The following is a 23,114-nucleotide window of genomic DNA, read 5'->3' as shown; positions in this document are numbered from 1 at the left end:
ATTTATATTTTTTCCTCTCTCAACCAATTCTATCCCTAGATGAAGTTTAACAAAGCAACAATGACATCCAGTGGTTGCTGAATTGATCAACAGTTTCTCTTCCCAGTTTCATATAATGAATGTATGGCAGCATTAGCTGCTTCTCTCTCTCCCCCCCTCTCCCTCTCTCTCTCTCTGTCTCTCTCCCTCCCTCCCTCCTCCCTCCTCTCTCCCTCTCTCTTCCTGCCTTTCTCCTAAGGAATTATCACAAAAGATTTGAGAAAGCTTGTTTAAACAATTTAACAGAGCACATATATCAATGTACTCCAATGTGGCCCAGTTTTTACCTAGAGTATAAACATCATTTTGGAATATGATCCTTTAGAGTCTATGGGATTTAATTTTGAATGGATCTGTACACAATCTGCTGTTAATAAATGTTTACATGTTTGCTAAATAAACTGTCATAGTGTGAAAAATGATTACTGCTGGCCTTTTTAAAATTCAACAAGGTTGAAGATGAGGATGACATTTCCCTAAACCTGACATTTGCAGATGTATGATAATTCTACCTCCTGAAATTCATAGAATTTTTAGGGATAGGATTCCAGGTGTTTTAAAAGCATTTAGATTTATCACCGATGATGGGGCAGCAGAAACGAGCAGGTTGGGTCGAATATCAATTTAATCTTTGTAATAAAGATGACGACTGTTTTGTCTGGGGCTGATTTTCACATGAAAATTTATTTATGGAACATTTTTTTTCATGGGACAACTACATGCAATTTGTGGAGATTCATCCCCGTTGCTGAAAAGTCACTGTACATAGTCATAGTTAAACAGTAGCAACAAAAAGATGACGCATTGCAGTAATGTGTCTGTTGTTAGCGTATGAAAGTGAGCAAGTTCAAAGAACCAGCACGCATGTCAAAGCATTTTGGTGGACCTAGTCCAGAAAGATGGTTTAGTATCACTTACAAAACCAAAGCATCAATTCTATAAAACTGTTGAATCCACTTATCACCTACATTACAGAGGTCTTCAAACTGGCAGCTTTAAGACTTGTGAACTTCAACTCCCAGAATTCTCCAGCCAGCATAGCTTGAAGTCCACAAGTCTTAAAGCTGCCAAGTTTGAAGACCTCTGACCTACAATCTTTGTAAAAAAAAGTGCAAGTGATTAAAACTTTTCTGTCCCATCATATCGGTGTTTCTCAACCTTGGCAACTTTAAAGATCTGTGGACTTCAACTCCCAGAATTACCCAGACAGCAAAGCTAAGCTTGAGAAACACTGCACTTATACCTTTGCTTTAATTGACTTTTGTGGTCAGTTCATCTTGGTATGTATTGCTTTGTTGTCATCTTGTTTGTTTCATTATACAGTCTCAGAGTTTGGCAGACAAATAAAAAGTGCATCTTCATCCAATGCAGGTTTAAACTGTGAAATCGCTACATTTAAAGCGGGACTTGACAAATTCAGAGACAATCAAGAACAACCTGTTTACCTGTTTATTTCTTCAATCTCCAGGATTGATATTGGCTGTTTGTCATTTGTGGGTTTCTCAGAGTACTTTCAGGATGATAATCTGCTCTAACTTGGTTCTTCTTTATCTTTTAAAAGGTAAAGGTTCCCCTCGCACATATGTGCTAGTCGTTCCTGACTCTAGGGGCCGGTGGTCATCTCCTATTCAAAGCTGAAGAGCCAGCGCTGTCCAAACACGTCTCCGTGGTCATGTGGCTGGCATGACTAAATGCCAAAGGCACATGGAACGTTGTTACCTTCCCACCAAAGATGGTCCCTATTTTTCTACTTGCATTTTTTATGTGCTTTCAAACTGCTAGGTTGGCAGAAGGTGGGAAAAGTAACGGGAGCTCACCCCGTTACGCTGCACTAGGGATTCGAACCGCTGAACTGCCGACCTTTTGATCGACAAGCTCAGCATCTTAGCCCCTGAGCCACCGCATCCCTCTCTGTACCTTTTACCTTACCATTTATTACAATGTAGCTCTTGCAGGACTTGTATGTTGTAAATCAAAACAGACAAGAGTCACAAGGAGCCAAGTTGTCTGGTGCAAGCAACTGGAACTTCTCCTGAATAATCTCAAGCAGAAGCTTTATTGTTAGTTACTTACGTTACGACAATCTCCCAGACTGACTGCATTCCCAGTCAGATAAGGCTTCGGGAAGACTGGGAGAGGTCAGGCCTGTGCTGCTTTCTACAGTGCAAAGACTCTAAACTTGGCCCCCTCTTTACACTTCCCTCCCATTTAGCTGAAGATCGGTGTATATCAGTGGTGGGTTTCAAAATTTTTTACTACCTGTTCTGTGGGTGTAGCTTGGTGGGTGTGGCATGGCTCGGTGGGTGTGGCTTGGTGGGCGTCAGTGGTGGGTTCCTCCCGGTTCGGCCCGGTTCCACCGAGCCGGTAGCGGTGACGATATGATGTCACCAAACCAGTTCTGCCCCCCCGCCCCACCCCCACCCCCGTGTTATTCTTACCTTTTATTTGGCCCCACCTCCAATCTATTGCTGCCTCCTGAGTCCCAGCTGATGGCTAGAGGGAAAAAAACTGTTTAAACTCTTGCTGCTGGGCTTCAAAGGGCCGCCCTACAGCTGATCAGTGTTAAAAGAAAACAAATGAGTAGACCGGTGCCTGCAAAAATACATGAGTAGATCAGTGCCTCCAAAAATAAATGGATAGATCGGTACAGCTCTGCAAGCAATTAAAAGCCTGGTAGACCAATACCTCTGCTAAATCCTAAATAATTGTCACATGACCATCAAGCCACACCCATAAAATAAGCCACACCCACAGAACCGGTAGTAAAAAAATTTAGAACCCACCCCTGGTGGGCGTGGCAGGGGAAGGATACTGTAAAATCTCCATTCCCACCCCACTCCAAGGGAAGGTTAATGCAAAATCCCCATTTCCTCCCGATCAGCTGGGACACAGGAGACAGAGAATAGATGGGGGCAGGGCCAGTCAGAATTTTTACAACCGGTTCTCCAGAACTGGTCAGAACCTGCTGAAACCCATTTCTGGCGCACATGTTGTGTGGTGTACCTGTGGATTTGATGCTTTCCCTGTGACATTTCCCTTTCTGGATCAACAAACCTAAAGTAATTCTGTGGCTAAATGCAATGACCCTATACTTTACCTCAGGGGTATCACACTCACAGCACAGATGCAACACACGCTGGCCATGCCCACCCCCATTTTAGCGAAGTTGGGGAAAGTTGCGATACGTCACATGATGACATTTTGCGAGTTTGACATTACTGCTTTACCTGTATGCCCTCTTCATAGCAGTCCAATGCCCACCACATTTTCCAGCATAGTTAAATCATAGGAAAGCACTTCTAGTTGTTCAGAAATGACTGTTATAGAACCATTTTCCAGAGTTATCCAGAAGTGACTTGGGCTTCCAAGTCATTTTACTGATCTGCTGATGTGGCAAGGGTTTGAAGCCTTGCATTATAAAATCAATCCAGATCCCAGCTGCCTTGACACATGCAAATGTGGGCCCAAAGAAAATGCACAGTGAACCTCAGCTGTGCCCACTACAGTCTACTGTAGCTTCATGTACAGTTAATACACCATTCTACATGTTATCCAGAGACCTAAATCTCTGACATGCACATTTTACTATTTGAAATGGCACCATTATTATACAGTAAGATGCTAAAACCACCCAAATCTGCAAAAATGTAAATGACCTGTAGATGGCAGCAATCTCTGGTAGTTCTACTAGAAATGCAGAAAATGGCTGGTGGAAAAGACTATCAGACAAAAATGTTCATCTTTACAGACTGTTTTTTTCCCTACAGGCTACTGACCAGTACATTACCCTATGGAATAATTACTGAAATACTGTATTTCTCACACTATAAGAAGCTCCAGACCATAAGACGCACCTAGCTTTTAGAGAGGAAAACAAGAAAAAAAAATCTGCCTCTGCCTCCCAGCAATTTGCTCTCCTTGCAGCAAACAGTAAACAGCCTGGTCAGAGACCGATCCAACTACCAATCAGCTGAATCAGGCTGTGCTGAAGCTGACCAGGCTGTTTGCTGCAAGGAGGCAAATTGCTGGGAGGCAGAGGCCAAACGGTGAGGGCCAGCGGGTGGGCGGGGCTTTGGCAACATTCGCTCTATAAGGCACACAGACATTTCCACCCACTTTGGGGGCGGGGAGTGTGTCTTATAGACTGAAAAATATGGTAATTAATGCAGTTCAGGCTACAGGAAGTTCCTGAATAATTAGGTATGAAACAGTTTCATTCCTGCCTAATCATTCCTCAGCACTCTGATGAATTTTCTAGGGACTCTGATGCATGTTTAATGCATGTCCATACAAAAGGGTTTGCTATTTAATTGCCTATTTTTAATTATCTGAATGTTTTAATATATTACTATTTCAATAATCTAGTAAACTGTCATACGGTGATATAGCTTTATACTTACTTAATAGTTAAGTCCTGCAGTTCCTGCTGCCTTATATATTACATACCTTAAATATGGTTTTCTACTCCAAGTCTGATGGATTTTTTTAATTTGTTTCTCTTGTTTCTTCTCTCCTTTGTCTAAATTGATATCCCTCTCTCCTTTCCTCCCTGTAACAGTGTTGCTGAATTATATCTACATGTGGTTTATTATTTATTTAGCGTATGACACGTGTTATAGCCAGGGATCACCAAGGTGGCTGGCTGCCTCTGTGAAAGGAATTTTTTCAGGTGGTGTTATCTTTACCTGCAGGATGCCTGAATGCCGATAGGCAATCAGGGGAGGCTCCTTTTTTGTCCCTAAGTGGTTTATTTGCTCACGGGAATCAAGCCACTCACCTCAGCGGTGTGCAGGCCCAGCGTCTTACCACATGAGCCACCACGGTCTCCACTACATGTGGTTATTGACCATAATAAGGGATGCGATGGGATGGGATGCATGGATGCATGGATGGTATTAAATAGTAATTTCCTAAAATATTGTACCACAGTCCCCATAATCCCTGAATATTCCCCATGCTGGCTAAGGCTGACAGTAGCTGTAGCTTATACTTTCTGGGAAGGCATATGATGTTAAAGGCCTTTGTGCTGCTCTTTGTTCGGACTAGTCCCTGAAGTTTTCTTGGTAAGATTTTTTCAGAAGTGTTTCCTTGCTTGCTTCTTAGAGCTGAGAGACAGAAAGTCACTGGTCCAAAGTCACTCAGCTGGCTTCATGCCTAAAGTGGGATTAGAACTCATGGCCACCCAGTTACTAGTCTGGTGCCTTATTCGAAATACCAACCTAGTTCAGGAATATTTGCTTACCTAAAAGCCCACTTCCTATTGATTGGAGGATCCAAGCAGGAGACTGAAACATCATCTTTTGAGCCTTCTGCCCCGCAACGCAGAAACTCAATAACCGTAGAAGCCTGGAAGAATATAGAATTCTGTAATTATTCTGTCATGATGAATTTATTCATGGATTATTTTAATTGCTTTGAATTACATCCAATCTTTTCTCTTGAAGCTCAGAGCAATTTTCATGGAAATCTCCCTTTATGCTTCTCTCTGCAGCAATAAACTTGTAGGATAGCTTGAAATGAAAGAGAGCAACTGATCCAAAGTCACCCACTAAGTTTCCCATGATTGATGACAAGTTTGAACAAGAGCATTACTGACAACTACATTACACTGGCTCGCTTGGATATGTAATAAGAGGAGGTTATCTTTCAGCAAATAATGTACCTTGGCTAAATAAAATTGGCAAAGCACCTTTTTTGCTATATCTGTTTAATGTTGGTAAATGGTAGCAGTTTTAGGAAATGGTTATTTATCTCTAGGTAGCAATAACATTCAGGTTTATTTGTATATTGGATTTAAAATGATTGTGAAAACAAAAACATCAACAGGTCATGAAAATAACCATGCTGTTAAGACAAGAAAGGAGTTTAAATATTTTGCCAATATGCAAGCTTAGCCTAAAGAATCAAATAACTAAAATAATAATTTTAAATCATGTTAAAAATAAGGGGATTAAAATGCCATATCCAGTCAAAACATCTTGCTGACCGGGTGACCAATCATGATATAAATAATAATAATATATTGTAAAAGACCCAACATTTCATCTCATCTAATTTTATACCCAAAGACCATCCATTAATTTGCCCCAACATACTGTAGTCCTCTCAATCTAGTTTCTGTTGGATCAAAAGGAAGAACTTTGATTTAAGTTCGCTGTAGACTAATCAGCTCAAATAAAAGCAAATTACAAATGAAATATAGGCACTTAAAATAAGCAGTAATTAATGCCATGTCTGGCAAAGTAATTATTTTTTTAGCTTAGTTTTTCATTCATTAGGTCAGTGAAAGCTGGAAGTGCTGTTCAAGATGTTGATCCACTTCAATAGCACATGATGGTACATTGATCATCCTTGGTATTTCCTTCATTTTCTTTTCTGACTTGAGCATTAACCCTGATGATAACCATGCATTCATTTATTCATCACTTTTATGTTTAATATACCATTAAAACAATGGTATATTGTTTTAGCAAGAGTGTCTGAAGCTTTGATTTTGAGGCTTTTTTCTGAATAATTCTCAGTAAACAATTATGTTTTTATCAGGAAACAAATCTGAAATCAGCATAGTTTTCTTTTGGCTCCTGGTTCTGCTTGTTCAATTGTGATTTTCTTTTAGAAATGTCACATCAGCATTCTTAATGCACTTTTTTCCCTGCTGTGCCTCTTGTTTTGTGATTGTGCTGATCCATTTGTGTAATGTCATATTCAAACAAATTCTTTTATTTGTTTGCATAATTAAGTTATAAAGAAAGAAATTAGCTAGATTTTCTTTGAGTAGCATCTTCAGGAAAAACAGAAATGAGTAAAAGATATATTCAGAAATTCTCAATGAATGTAGTCATGATACAGACCTGTACAGGGGTGGGTTCTACTTACCTTTACTACCGGTTCACAACGGGGCCACGCGCGCGCTCTTCTGTGCATGTGCAGAAGCGTTCTGATGACATCGGGGTTGGTGGGCGGAGCCTCCTGCCGGTTTTACTACATAACAGTTTCCATGAAAATAGAAGTGTTTCACATAATGTGATAGTTTTGTTTGTAGATGGTCAATGTAAATATCACACCATACAGTATGTGTGAGATAACTTTTTCAACAAAAGGGGGGGGGGAATCCTGATCCATTTAATTACATATGGCAGCCAAGTATTATTCTTTCAAATCTGGAAATTAATCAAGTTTTGAGAAAGCAACTGTTGACGACTTTATTTTCTTGGCAATAGTTGCACATCTCTTTAGTTATGGATGAAATTCACGGAAACTTTCTTCTGCAGATTCAATTTTTCTAATGTTTGAAATGGTTTAAATATTAACAAAATGTTAATTTTGTTAATTCTGTGTCTTACAGCCACAGAAAGTCTGCTTTTTCTTTATTTTTTTATTTATAATTGAAAAAGTATTAAGATAAAATATCTGGCTAAGATTATAGGAAAACATTTTTGCAAACTGTGCTAAGGTATTTTAATCTTTTTATTGAATTGTCTTGGCTTTTGATTGGCAAGTTAGTTTCTAAAAAAAAGAAGAGTTCTTTCAGTATGAAATATCATAGATATAAATCAGTATTCAACCATAAAACGGATACATCGGGAGTAAATGATCCTAAGATACGGAAACAATTCATTGATTAATAAAACAAACATCTGCTCTTATATTAACAACAGAGATATATTTTATATAGCTTTGTTATGTAGCTCTATAAAATTTCAGAACTGCATGGAAAGCTGCCACGTATAAGAGGGAATGGAGTTATTCTCTATTGCCCTTCACGGCAAGACTAGAAAAAATGGGTCATCTGTCAGATGATGGGTTTTGCACTGAACAGAATATTGCACTAGATAATGCCTGAGGTTCCTTCCACGTCTATGATTCCAAGAGCACATTTAGTATCTTGGTTAAGATATCAGGCACTGAGAGACTTTGAGTTCCAATTCCATTTTAGACACAAAACCATATAGGTGACTTGGGCCAGTCCCTCTCATTCAGTCCTAGGAAGGTGGCAAGGACAACCCACTCCTGAAATCTTGCCATGAAAACTGCAAGACCAGGTCCAGGCAGTCACCAGGAGGCAAAAATGACTTGAAGGCATTAAAAAAAAAAAGGAGGGGAGAGCAAATAGCAGAAATCTTGCAGAAATGGAAATAATCATGCAATAATGGTTAGGTATTAGGCTTTGCTTATCATATCACATACTTCCTTCAATCACTTTCTTTTCTATTTGAGTTATAAAACCTGCCTCTTCATAATGTCATGCTCAGATTATATTTCCAGTTGCAGGGGACATTCGTGCTCATCAGTGGTGGGTTCCTCCTGGTTTGGCCCGGTTCCGCTGAGCCGGTAGTAGTGACCCCCCGCCCCCCACATTATTCTTACCTGTTATTTGGCCCCACCCCCAATCTATTGCTGCCTCCTGAGTCCCAGCTGATCAGCTGGAAGGAAAAAAGCTGTTTAAACTCTTGCCGCGGGGCTTCAAAGGGCCGCTCTATAGCTGATCAGTGTTAAAAGTCAGGGCAGTGGTAGACCGGTGCCTGCAAAAATAAATGGGTAGACCAGTGCCTCCAAAAACAAATGAGTAGACCGGTGCCTCCAAAAATAAATGGGTAGACCAGTGCCTCCAAAAACAAATGAGTAGACCAGTGCCTGCAAAAATAAATGGGTAGACCAATGCCTCCAAAAACAAATGCAAGCAGTTAAAAGCCTGGTAGACCAGTACCTCTGCTAAATCCTAAATAATTGTCACATGACCATCAAGCCACAAAATAAGCCACACCCACAGAACCGGTAGTAAAAAAAAATTAGAACCCACCCCTGGTGCTCATGTACAAAAGCTTACCCACCCCACTGCAGCCCTCCGGCTCCCCATAAATTATGAAGGGCCAACACTCACACTTCAGATTGAAAGAATCATGGTTAGGGAATTCTTTATTTCTTTGACTTTTCATAGAATACAGATGATTGAACAAACTTCGTTGTATTACATTCTTGATTAAATTATCTTTCCATTGATATATAATTTTATGGTACTACTCCAAAAAAAAGTGGTGTTATTAGCCATCAAACCTCAAAAATACACTTTCCCCAAAAGGTTTTCACAATTTTGGCCACTACTGTACCTTATGGTTAAAATTTGGATCAGAGCAAATCTCAGATCAGTTTGCATTACATCGTGTTGTCTTTGAAACCTGCATCTGAAATTTGATTTACAACTTACCATCTTCACACCTCAAATTCAAACCAGATCTCCAGGTGATTCTCACTCTGCTACTATATATTTGAGTTATTTTTGTCGTCTATTCTTGATGACTAGCTACTTTATTAAGGCTGAATTACTGCCAATAAGATGTCACAGAATAATATTTCTCGGTACAGTAATTAATTCTAAAAATGTAACATTCGATTCTCACTTTTGGTAAGTGAAACATGCCATCTGTTGCCTAAATCTGTTACTGCAGCAGAACAAATTGATCTCTGTGTGTATATATACTGTATACACAGACACACACACAAACACACCAGGTGTGAAATGGTCCCGGATTGGACCGGATCACCCAATCCGGTAGCGATTTTTCCCTGTGGTTCAGCGATCCAGTAGCGATCGCCGCCCAGATGTCATTACTTCCTGGTTTTAACCAGGAAGTAATGTTATTTTAATGAAGGTTTTGCGCATGCGCAGAAGGTTTCTGTGTGCATGTGATGTGCGCGGCATGTGCACTTCTGAACCAGTAAGGAAGGTAAGTAGATTTCACCCCTGAAACACACACAATTTATACAGCTGCCTATCTTTCAACAGTGACTCTAGATAATGAAAAATTAACACAGTAACAAAAAAACGAACACAATTAACTATTTTTCTGTTGGGACTAGTCTATCAGGGGCACCTGTCTACCCAAATATGGGATGGAGCATACTGCTTCCGCTTTCGCCTTTCAGCCCCATTCCAGTAGCCTTCACGGGCAGTCAATTCTGCGACAAACTATTTTTGTGTTAAATTTCAATTTACCGACAAAGAAATGAAATAGCTATTCTAGTCTCCCTTTATTTCTTTGTCAGTAAATTTAAATCTAACACAAACACAATTAACTTTAGATTAGATTAGAATTCTTTATTGGCCAAGTGTGATTGGATACACAAGGAATTTGTCTTTGGTGCATATGCTCAGTGTATTTTTTTTTTTAATTTGATTTATATGCCACCCTTCTCCGGAGACTCAGGGCGGCTTACAATGTGTTAAGCAATAGCCTTCATACTTTTGTATATTTATACAAAGTCAGCTTATTGCCCTCACAAACTGGGTCCTCAATTTACCTATCTTAGAAAGGATGGAAGGCTGAGTCAACCTTGAGCCTGGTGAGATTCGAACTTACAGTAGTTGCAGACAGCTGGTGTTAATCACAATGTTATCAGTCTGCTGAGCCACCAGGCCCATATATAAAAAGAAAAGATACATTCGTTAAGAATCATAGGGTACAACACTTAATGATAGTCATAGGGTACAAATAAGCAATCAAATCATACTAGGAAACAATCAATATAAATCGTAAGGATACAGCAACAAGTTACAGTCATACATTAAAAAATAGCAAATGCAAACAACAACAATAACACGTGACGATCTAAACATTCATTTCATTTTTACAATCAGCAAGAAAACCGTTACTAAACCAACCAACATCTGAGTTTGCCTAAGATCCAGCCTAAATGCCTGAGGGACCTTAAAGAAGGCTAATGCTAGGATCAGGGCTGTGGGATCGGATATCCAAGGCTGGAGAAGAAAAAGCACTGGTTCATGTCATATCAGTGGTGGGTTGCTACCAGTTCTCCCCTGTTCAGGAGAGCTGGTAGTGGAAATATTGATAGGAGAGCGAACTGGTTCGCTCTGAACATTAGTTGGACCCTCCTTCCCTGCCCCCGTGCTATACCTACCTTGATTTCTTTTGTTTTTAGCTCAGCTGTAAGGCGCGGCAGAGTGGATTGCCATGCCTCAGCTGTTTTTTTACTCAATGCGCTTGCGCAAAGCGCTAGCTTGGCGCACATGCGAGCGAAGCGAGCAAGCACATGGCGATCGCGCGCAAAGTGCATGCGCGATGCGAACAGGTGGTAAAACTGGTTAGAACCCACCACTGTGTCATATGTATTCAGACAACAGGATAACATGTTGAAGAATGTGTCCTTTTATTTCTCACAATAAAGAGCTCTGGAGATAGACAAAAAGGGTACTAGTGGTCTCATGAGATCCGCTGGATACTCATTTTGACCCTTGTTCTAGAGCGGGTATGCTGGCTCAGGGATTCTGGGAGTTGAAGTCCACAAGCCATAAAGGGTCTATACTTGCCCACCCTATTCTAGAAGGAAATAAGGCATTAGAACAGTGGTAAAATCCAATTTTTTTTACTACCAGTTCTGTGGGCGTCACTTGGTGGGCATAGTGTGGCTTGGTGGGAGTGGCAGGGGAAGGATACTGCAAAATCTCCATTCCCAGGGGAAGGATACTGCAAAATCTCCATTCCCTCCCCACTCCTGGGGGAAGGATATTGCAAAATCTCCATTCCACCCCCCCTCTGGGGCCAGCCAGAGGTGGTATTTGCCGGTTCTCCGAACTACTCAAAATTTCTGCTACCAGTTCTCTGAACTGCTCAAAATTTCCACTACCAGTTCTCCAGAACCTGCTGAATTTCACCCCAGCATTAGAAGCAGGAGAGGCAAAAAATTCCCACTAGTGAAAAAATGGCTTGATCCCAGTTCCTAGATTGCCTGAAGTACAGGTAGTCTTTGATGTAGGACCACAACTGAGCCCAAAATTTCTGTCACTAAGCAACACATTTGTTAAGTGAGCTTTGCCCCATTTTATGACCTTTCTTGTCACAGTTGTTAAGTGAATCGCTGCAGTTGTTAAATTAGTAACATGGTTGTTACATGAATCTGGCCTCCCCCATTGACCTTGCTGGTGAGAAGGTTGTAAAAAGTTGATCATATAATTATGCAACTGTCATAAATATGAGTCAGTGGCCAAGTGCCTGAATTTTGATCACATGACCATGAGGTTCCTGCAACGGTCGTAACTGTGAAAAACAGTCATAAATCACTTTTTTCAGTGCCATTATAACTTCAAACAGTCACTAAACAAACTGTTGTAACTCGAGGATTACTTGTAAATTCGGTCACCTGCTCAGTGGAGAAAGTGATGTGGTGTCTACAGGTAGGGCTCTAGTCTGGGAGTTACATCAATGCTGCATATCTAGCTGTCCAAGCAGGACAGCTTCCATCAGTGTGGAACTACAGTGGTGGAACCATCTTTAATATGCCTCCTTGACCCATCAGAAAAGTATGCTTGCATGAAATTTAAAATTCTGCAATTGTTGCACCCTTTTTTTGTTACAGTATCAAAGAGATTGATGAATTATTGTTCTAATGTGGGACGATTTAAAAAAAGCAACTGATAAATTCCCTGTGATCTAAGGATTGGTTCTCAGACTGATAAAATGGTTGTGTACTGTAAATGTTTGTAACCGCACAAGATTGATGTATCAACTACCTTTGTCATGATTCCATTTCACAGGGCAGACTAATCTGGGACAGGAGTGGCCTCAATGACTCCCAGAAAGAGTGCTAATGACCAGATGACTGCAAGGAATATACAGTCAGGTCCAGAAATATTGGGACATCGACACAATTCTAACATCTTTGGCTCTATACACCACCACAATGGAATTGGAATGAAACAAACACAATGTGCTTTAACTGCAGACTGTCAGCTTTAATTTGAGGGTATGTACATCCAACTCAGGTGAACGGTGTAGGACTTACAGCAGTTTGTATATGTGCCTCCCACTTGTTAAGGGACCAAAAGTAATGGGACAATTGGCTTCTCAGCTGTTCCATGGCCAGGTGTGTGATATTCCCTCATTACCCCAATTACAATATGCAGATAAAAGGCCCAGAGTTCATTTCAAGTGTGCTATTTGCATTTGGAATCTGTTGCTGTCAACTCTCAAGATGAGATCCAAAGAGCTGTCACTATCAGTGAAGAGTGATGGGAAGAGAAGAGTATGGAGAAGGAAAGGAACTGCTCATGATCCTAAGCATACCACCTTATCAGTGAAGCATGGTGGTGGTAGTGTCATGGCGTGGGCATGTATGGCTGCCAATGGAACTGGTTTTCTTGTATTTATTGATGATGTGACTGCTGACAAAAGCAGCAGGATGAATTCTGAAGTGTTTCGGGCAATATTATCTGCTCACATTCAGCCAAATGCTGCAGAACTCATTGGACGGCGCTTCACAGTGCAGATGGACAATGACCCAAAGCATACTGCAAAAGCAACCAAAGAGGTTTTGAACGGACAGAAGTGGAATGTTATGCAATGGCCAAGTCAATCACCTGACCTGAATCCCATTGAGCATGCATTTCACTTGCTGAAGACAAAACTGAAGGGAAAATGCCCTAAGAACAAGCAGGAACTGAAGACAGTTGCAGTAGAGGCCTGGCAGAGCATCACCAGGGATGAAACCCAGCGTCTGGTGATGTCTATGCATTCCAGACTTCAGGCTGTGATTGACTGCAAAGGATTTGCAACCAAGTATTAAGAAGGGAAAGTTTGATTTATGATTATTATTCTGTCCCATTACTTTTGGTCCCTTAACAAGTGGGAGGCACATATGCAAACTGCTTTAAGTCCTACACCGTTCACCTGAGTTGGATGTACATACCCTTAAATTAAAACTGACAGTCTGCAGTTAAAGCACATTGTGTTTGTTTCATTCCAACTCCATTGTGGTGGTGTATAGAGCCAAAGATGTTAGAATTGTGTCGATGTCCCAATATTTCTGGACCTGACTGTAAATCCTTCCATTCCACACCATTCGGTCAGAACTGAAGAAGTTTCTTGGATGAGAAGCAAAATGTCTTCAAGGAAATACTAAGTCCAGTTACCTCTTGAAAAAGCACCTTTGGGACTGGGACAGGAGTGCTAAACATACTTGCTGGGAAGTATTCCAGAGCCTTCTGGAATCCATCAGTTTTGGGGGATAGCCGTTTTAACAAGTCCCACAGCCTACAGAGAGGAACGGTCCTTGCAAATAACAACTTTGGAAAGTTGTTTTCAATTAAATCAAATGATTTGCCCGTGTATCCAAGTTTTATCTTCTTTGACTGTCAGCAGCTTTCCATGACCCTACAAGCAGAGCGCTTCCCCAAACCAGGGAATCAATTTGAAAATTTCTGCCTGCATTCAGGTACTAAATAATCATCTTCTTGTAAATGGGATTAAATTCTAGAAAATAAATATATAAATAGATCGCCCCTATCACTACCGGGTGTATCTGAAACCTCATATACAGGCAAGCAAAATTAGGTTTACAATTAAACTGCTGAAATATTGGTTTACTGATAGGCAGAAGATGGCGATATTGACCAGTTTTTCAAACGGTAACCAAGACAACTACAGAATTCAGAATAACCTATTTCATTAAAGAAGCACAGCAGTAAACTTTCTGATGCAGGGTCTGGTGTTTTAAAGTAGTGTTTCAACCATTAGATCCAAACCCCTGCTTAGCATTCAGTATATGTATCTGATATTGTCTGAATTATTTTATTTTATTAATATATCTATTTTTTCTGTCCCCTAAGATACCTGTGCTGAGATACTATATATGGCTATATAAACTATTAATGGACTTTGGGATATATGATCTGTTTTCTGTTAGATGACAAAAATATATTTCTGGGTTGTACTCTATTGCATTGAAGACAATTAAGTAAAAAAGAGAGAGAGAGAGAGAAATAATGTCATCTGGAAAAATAAAGGCTGTGTCAACTATTTTTAATCAGGTTATGAGTTATTTAGTATATAAAATAAACAACATAAGCATAATGCTCCATTTGGATGAATAATATAATACTTGATCACCAATGATTTTCTATCATATTGTTGATACAGAACATACAGAGCATGTCCTGAAGATGCACTTTCAAAACTGGACTAAGTTAATTATTGGTGGCATACAGTTGTTTAAGGCATATCTGCCAGAAGTCCCTGCAATTTACTCAAAAATCTTACTTTCCATTAGCTCTTAAAGACAGATTTGTGTTCATCTGATTTTATCCAGTCTACTCTTCCTTTCTATATGATTAAGGTTTTATATTTCTATAGATTTTTGTTATCTTTTAAAATGAGGAATGAGAATTGTTAATGGAAACTTGTTAAGAGCAATATTGACTCACATTAAGCAGAAAAAATAAAATAGATATTATATAGTTGTCTAGTTGAGGCTTATAAATTGATAGGCATTTGGTAGGACAGAAATTAAAAGTAAGCAAATTTTCATCCCACCCAGTTGCATAATATTCAACAGATGTCTTCACTGAGTTTTTTGTATTTAATATTGAACTTTGTTTCATGACAGTTCTACCACATAATAATAATAATTGCAGGATAGGCAACTGACTGTTGGGCTGGAACGATGAATGTAACTAGAGCGGTAAAAGAGAGATTGAACTGTCTCTTGACAGGAGTTGTAAGTTACAGTACAGCACATATGAGGCTAGTGGAGGAGAAGGGAGTAAGATTGTTTAGAATAGTGGCCAAGGCACCAAGCTAGAAACTGTGGGTCCATGAACTCTACTCCTGGGCTAATCACTTTCTTTCAGCCTAAGAAGACAAGAGCCTTTTCACTTCCAAAAATCTTGCCAAGGAAACTGCACGGAATAAACACACGGACACACGGACACACGGACAGAGAGAGAGAGAGAGAGAGAGAGAGAGGTGGGGGGGTGAGAGAGAGAATAATCAGTGAATATAATCTCTTGTATATTCAAGAGACAAAATGCTTTGGGACCATAATTTGTAGAATTTACTTTCAACACAATCAATGGCTGGAAAATGTGGTTCTATCTCACTTGGAAACCTCGAAATTATGGTGCTCTTAAAATGAGCATAGGACTGCAACCTTTATACTTCTATGTGCAATTTTCCTGGACAAAGAAAGAGAGAAAGAGAAAGAGAAAGAGAAAGAGAAAGAGAGAGAGAGAGAGAGAGAGAGAGAGAGAGAGAGAGAGAGAGAGAGAGAGATTACCAATTAAATAAATTAGTGGCCAAATGTACTTTTTAAAAAGAAAATTCATGCAAAAATAAAATGGGGCATAGAAACCATGTTTGGTACTCATTGGTGTATATTTACACTTCAAAACTATGAAAGGAAAACGTGGCAAAGCTAACTGATCTTTGCATAAAAATGGACTTCAAAGCTCACATGTGTTCCTGTTCATTTTGTGCTGACAGATTTCCAGTTGAAGGTGATTGCCTCTGATTACCTAAAGCTATTGTGATAGCATTTTCATCTACCGCTTTTTAGAAAGCTATTTGTTGTCTTTTGTTGACCACAACAACCGCAGCAAAGGCTTTGCAGTATGGGCACAAGTGGCAGGTGTAATTGAAAAACAGACAAAATCTACTAGATTTTCATAATGCTGTGAACTATGAATAAGGGAATGAAATCTCTTCAATGGTCAGATATTTATTGTTACTTTGAAGCTCCCACCACCACTGGAACTGACCAGAAGCTAACACCTATTCTTTTAAATAATTATTGGATTAGGTTTTCTCATTCACTCTATTATGTGTAGTATCCTACTTGATGTTATAATTAGTTCTCCAGAAAGAGGGGTGGACAGGGGGAGGAGAAAGAGGTTTTTATAGCATATACTGCCTGGGTTCTGTGATATCAGTTTTTTGAAAAATAAGTTTAGTTCAGAGAAGGAGGCAGGCACAAAATGGCAACCTGTGAGCTTTTGTTTTATGTTCCAGCCTCTTCGATTTAGTGCTGCTTAAGACTGATTAAAGTAAGAAAATGATATCACTCATACACCTGTAACTTACCAGGAGAGAGAGAAAAAATATAGGAGTCAAAGGTTTCTGACTTGGGAGAATCGGAAAAAGGAAGAAGCATCACGGAGCCAGTCGTGGCTCACAGCATTCACAACCAAGCAGCCAAAAACAGATGAACTTTTCCTACAAGGAGCTGTGGTGGTAGAATGGTTAGAATGCAGTATTGCAGGCTAAGTCAGGAGTTTGGTCCTCACCGGCTCAAGGTTGACTCAGCCTTCCATCCTTCCAGAGATCGGTAAAATGAGATTGTTGGGGGCAATATGCTGATTAAGTAAAACCGTTTAGAGAGGTCTGTAAAGCCCTGTGAAGTGGTATATAAGTCTAAGTGCTATTGCTACAAAAGGAAACAATAAGAACAAGCCCCATTTCCCATCTCTAAAAATTTTGAGGCTTTTGAATGGTACTTAGAAATAGAAGTAGAAAAACAGCAATAATCGGTGCTTTCTGTTTCTCTTAGAGATGATTTAATAGACTGGTCTGAGTCTAGGCCAGCCCTACCCCACCATTCTTCACTCTATTCTACTAGCTCTCCGGGTTGCTCTCCACTCTCAAAATGCAACAAACTCTGCACCAACTGAGCCATCTGTGAGCTCATGTCTTTCCCAGGTCTCTGCTCCTGCAAAGCAATGTTTGAAACAGCCTATTTTGCTGTAATTGAAGACCATAAGGATCAGGTCATTGGTGCAGGTACTGGACACTAACTGACTGCCCTATGATAATGGCTCAAAACCAGGGGTGAAATCCAGCAGGTTCTAACAGGTTCTGGAGAACCGGTAGCGGAAATTTTGAGTAGTTCAGAGAACCGGCAAATATCACCTTTGGCTGACCCGAGTGGGGTAGGAATGGAGATTTTGCAATATCCTTCCCACAGGAAGGGAATGAATGGAGATTTTGCAGTATCCTTTCCTTAGAGTGGGGTGGAAATGGAGATTTTGCAATATCCTTCCCCTGCCAAGCCCACCAAGCCATGCCCACAGAACCAGTAGGGAAAAAAATTGGATTTCACCCCTGCCCAAAATCTATTTTTTCTTGGAAGATAGCTAGCTGGAAAGTGAAAAACATGGATGCCACTTTTCTGGAATATATTAGCTCCTCTAATATTTTGTTGTTGCTTCAGCATGAAAAACCTCTAATGCGCAGACAATATCTTGCATTTTGGATCTATTCAGATGCTTCTGGTTATATCTGAGAAGAAAGATATACCTCCTGTTAATGAGTCATGTTAGACAAATTGTTGCTGCACTGCACACAATCAAAAAAATATATCTTGATGAGTTTTTTGAAATTGCCAAATTGCCAAATTTTGTGCTGAAGGAAGATTTTGTCTGAAAATCCCATACTATATATAAAGTGGGGAGGGAGCGTGATTCAGAAACAATATCTGAAGGCAGTAGTTTTTCTTCATCTTGTAGGAGAAGAAATCTGAACAGTCTTATAAAATTCATTGAAAGAAGCTGGAAAATTAAACAGCATGATCATGCAGGATCTTCAGAAGATAACCACTGTAATATAGATTCATCTACCCTAAGGTACTGCTGATTGAGGGAAGCTCAAATAATAAATAAAAAGAAATATCAACGATTAATTAATTAATTTATCACCTTGCATTCTATAGTTTATAGTCCTTACCTATAATCAAAACCGAGAAAAACAGCAGTAGCAAACCATTTGTTACAATGCATGTAATGTCTTATAATAATGTACTTATTAAAAAAGAACAAATAGTTAGAAATATAACTTTGTTCTTTAGAATCTAAATGTTATGCTTATACATAAATATATCATAATAGACAATGGTAATGCAAATCAAAGATGCTAGTACATATATATTCCACTAAATTTCTGGTGATAGTTTTATCCCCTGCCACATTTCTAGAAAAATATCTAAAATGTTTTCTGGGGGGAAAAAAATAAAGGTCCAATTTTTTAAAATGTTTTTTGTATCTCTTTTATCTCAATGGTCAATAAAGTTTGCTTAAATACAAGTACATGCTTGTAATTCTCTAATGACAACTCTGTAATAATATTATTTTCCTAGTCATACAACATATAGTTTTTAATTAATTAATAAACAAATATTGTAATAAAAAAGAAATCTGTATAATGTATGGCAATGCCAAAAGGCAAATAACACAATTCTAATTACTACTGTAAAAAAGTAAAGCAATAAAAGATTTTGAGTATGCAACTGATTGACCCTGCCTAGTAATGAACTGATTCCTAGATTCCTAGAACTGATTCCTAGTACATGTTGAGTTTGCTTTTATTTATAACTCATTTCTTAGATTAACTGTACAATATTATATGTAGTAAATACAAAACATAATACCATGGTAAAAATACCTTTAGTACCAACTATACAACATAATATGTATAGCAAATATGGTACATAATGCCATAATAAGTGTAATTTTAACAACAAAATCACACCATTTCAGTCATTTTCATAGAGTGCTTATCTGAAAGAAATACATTTCCTTTAAATTCTTCACTTATAATTGATCTAAATGAGTTTAATGCTAAGAGAGCTAGACTCTTACATTTAAATTTAACTCTAAATAGACATTTTTATTTTTTTAAAAACTTTATAAAATTTACTTAGCAAAATATATATGCATTCAAAAAGTAGATCCTGACTCATTTCAGGGAGGCATTATCATGGTATAGTTTCCAAACGTATCCTACCTCATCTCTCTCACTCGCTTTTTCCATATATTCACCCATCCATCCATTCATTTGTTAATTTTGGAATCTTGGAAGTTGCATCCATAACACACTCTGGCTAAAGTATTGTTCATACATGGAAAAATAAGTATTTTTAAAGAACTAATTCTAACAGCATGAATTAAATATGAATGATGGTTACAGTACCTTGTACACGAAGATCATGTAATGCAAAACTTATGAAATAAGCATTCTGTTGACTTCTGAGTCTTATAAAATACAACACAGAAGTCCTGTCAAAAGTTGAAGTGATCCTTTAATAAATTGACTAAATTAATACTGTTAATAGCATTATGGGTGGCTTATACATCAAAGAGAGCTTATGAAGCATGTTTTTTCATCCCTGTAATTAAAGAGATTCTGTGGTATATCTATGGGAGTGGAGTGATATTTCCACAAAGAACACCAACAATAACCTAAACATTCAAATGCAGTTGTTTCTTAACATACATTCATTCATCCATTACTGTGGCATTCAGATGTAAATAAATAATCTAAATGCTGCCATAGATTATTATTAGTGCCTTAGCTGTCAGTTAGTCAAATCATCTAAAAGGCCAATTATTCTGATGATGCAGGTTGGAAAGCTGGCTAAAACAATTGACTGTTGACATTAGGTGGGGCTCATCCAGAATGGGTTCCTTCATGACAATTATTATAATAAGGATAGTTCACATTTTGACTTTTCAGCATCTTTTGCATTTTTAATGTTCATTAATTCATTCAATCTATTCCAAAGTTTTATTTCTCGTGAGGTCCACAGAGAAAAACCTGAGTCATGGGGTTTCCCTGTTGGTATCGGAGGACAAAGAATTAATACTTGCCCTAAAATATTGAGTGACTTCAGAATTTCATGGATTTTTTTTAACATGAACCTTTTTGTTGGTTTGTTTGTTGTTTGTATGTATGTATAGCTACCTAATCAGCATATGCCTTGTTAGAAAAACAATTCAAGATCCAAACTTTAGGGTCATTTATTCATGCATCAGTTTCCTCTATATTGATTTCCTGAAGGTAATAGATGCTTTTGATCATATATCATGAGCTGTATGTACTTCAGGTAAGTATCGCCCTTCTGTGACTACACATGCATACAGTATATACACGTTAACTATACACCACTATATAAAAAAGTTGCTCATTAACATTTATATATGTAATCAATTGTAGTAAAATACAGTATTTCCAAACATCATATCCATCCAGAAGGGGCTATTATTATGGTCAAATAAATTTGAATGGTGTTCAGTGCCACATGAATTTAACTGTATATTATTGGACAACAACTCTCCAACACAGTTACATGGAACAGAAATTCTGAATTCTGTTGATATGCATGCACTAATAATAAAATATTGTTTTAGATACATTTCTATCTTTGTCCATATTAATTGATAAACATGCCAACATTTCTATTTGCATTATTGGGTTCCCTGTATTTGGCCTTCATAGTACATATTTTTGTTTAGTATGATATCTCTGCATTTTGATATTTTATCAAAATGTGTCTTTTTCCCAAATAGCAATTATCTCTTTATTTTATGTTACATTTATTTAACTTTATTTTAAGTTCCTCCTCAGGAACTTTTGAGCCCAGCAAAGTATTTCCTGGTAGTAAATTCTATTAACCTTTCCCAACTTCGCAACAGAAAATAATGCAATAAAGTCTGTAATAATTTCACACTAGCTAAAAATTAATCCTATTCACCTCAGTTGGATTAACTTCTGAGAAGATGCATATTGGCTGCATAATAGAATAGAATACTATAAATTTGATCACTTTTAGCAATAAAATATTATCCCTTTAAACAACCCCTCCTCCTTAAATAATCTGACAACAAAAGCATCACAAATACTCCAGTATAAGTCTATTATAAAGAATCAAGTTAGTGTAAGATTCAAAAGTATGAAATATAATTTTATATAAATTAATTGCTTTGAGATATTTAATGAAACATTTTATTTAAAAGGTGGAAAATAATATCATTAACAAAAGGATCTTAAGTCCGCTAAGGCTAACACTTTGGAAGAAGATAATGGCAAAATAATTCCAGACTGTTATTAAAAAATGATTTTTAAAATTATTAAAATGATAGTTTAAAAATGAAATGATAATCATTTTATCTACCTATAATGAAATAACCATTTTTTCTATCTATAATGCAAAGAAACCCGACATTTTAAACATTATTTGTTACTTGTTACTTGTACAAAGTACAATGGCTTTGCAAATTCAGATTACCAGCTACATAAAATTCCTAATTATAGTAATCTACATAAACATCATTTTAAGTTGTATCTGTTTTATACTGGAATACAAATGCAAAATAAAGTCTTTATTTTCAAAGAAATAAATGGTATCACCCAGTGGTGGGATTCAGCCAGTTCGCCCCACTTCGGGAGAACCGGTTGTTAACTTTCTGAGCAGTTTGGCAAACTGGTTGTTGGAAGAAATCATTTGGGCAGAGAACCGGTTGTTAATTTACTTGAATCCCACCACTGGTATCACCCATAAAAACTATTTCAGTCTGGAAATACGGAAAACCTGATCTGCATTTTATTCAAGTTCTTTGTCGTAGCCATGATTTGTACTGAAGGAATTGTTCAAGAATCATGCACATTTTCAGAAACTGCTTTATTATTTATTATTTGATTAATTTATGGTTATTTAATTTAGTTTTACCTTTCTAAAACAAGATCACAATAGAATTTGCTCTGAAAAAAATGATTTAAAAAAATCTCCTTAAGCATTTCCCATAGAATGAATAGTTAAGCATTTATTTGATTTTATTGCCCAGATAGTCCTCAATTTACAGCAGTTCATTTAGTGACCATTCAAAGTTACAACAGCACTGAAAAAAGTGATTTATGACCATTTTTCACACTTACAACCTTTATAGCATCCCTATGATCATGTGATCAAAATTCAGATGCTTGGCAACTGGTTCATACTCATGACTGTTGCTGTGTCCCAAGGTCATGTGATCATCTTTTGCAAACTTTTGACAAGTAAAATCAATGGGGAAGCCAGATTCACCTAACAACTGTGTTACTAACTTATCAACTGCATTGATTCACTTAATAATTGTGGCAAGGAATGTAGTAAAATAGGACAAAACTCACTTAACAAATGTCTCACTTAACAGAAATTTTGGGCTCAATTTGAGTCGTAAATCGAGGCTGTACATGGCTATTAGTATCAATCACTGCTTTTTCATACTGTTGTTGCTGCTTTCCAGGAGTTTGATGACTGATTGTATCTGAGGATACTGGCAACTGGAGTTTTAGGGAAAATATTCAGGGGTGAAATCCAACAGGTTCTGACAGGTTCTGGAGAACCGGTAATGGAAATTTTGAGCAGTTCGGAGAACCGGTAGCGGAAATTTTGAGCAGTTCGGAGAACCAGCAAACCTTTGGTGGTAACCTTTGGCTGGCCCAAGAGTGGGGTGCAAATGGAGATTTTGCAGTATCCTT

At 38.1% G+C, this 23,114-nt stretch overlaps 1 long non-coding RNA gene across 3 annotated transcripts in view; it reads left to right on the top strand.

The window, feature by feature from the left end:
* The window catches only part of LOC117660800 (uncharacterized), a 74,308-nt gene that overhangs the window by 39,708 nt on the left and 11,486 nt on the right, over positions 1 to 23,114 (top strand). Inside the window, exon 4 of one of the 3 annotated variants that reach the window (XR_004589803.3) lies at positions 5,531 to 5,729. The exons of 1 other annotated variant lie outside the window; for it this stretch is intronic. This is a non-coding gene — a long non-coding RNA (uncharacterized LOC117660800). Of the gene's footprint in view, positions 1 to 39; positions 447 to 5,530; positions 5,730 to 23,114 lie in introns of those variants that run through there. One more of the 3 variants, XR_004589802.3, reaches the window with a different exon arrangement.

Source organism: Pantherophis guttatus, chromosome 1, assembly GCF_059756535.1.
Source record: "Pantherophis guttatus breed Tessera chromosome 1, ASM5975653v1, whole genome shotgun sequence".
Classification (NCBI taxonomy): domain Eukaryota; kingdom Metazoa; phylum Chordata; class Lepidosauria; order Squamata; family Colubridae; genus Pantherophis; species Pantherophis guttatus.
The sequence above is the reverse complement of the archived record's forward strand: the minus strand, read 5'-3'. Positions and strand labels throughout refer to the sequence as shown.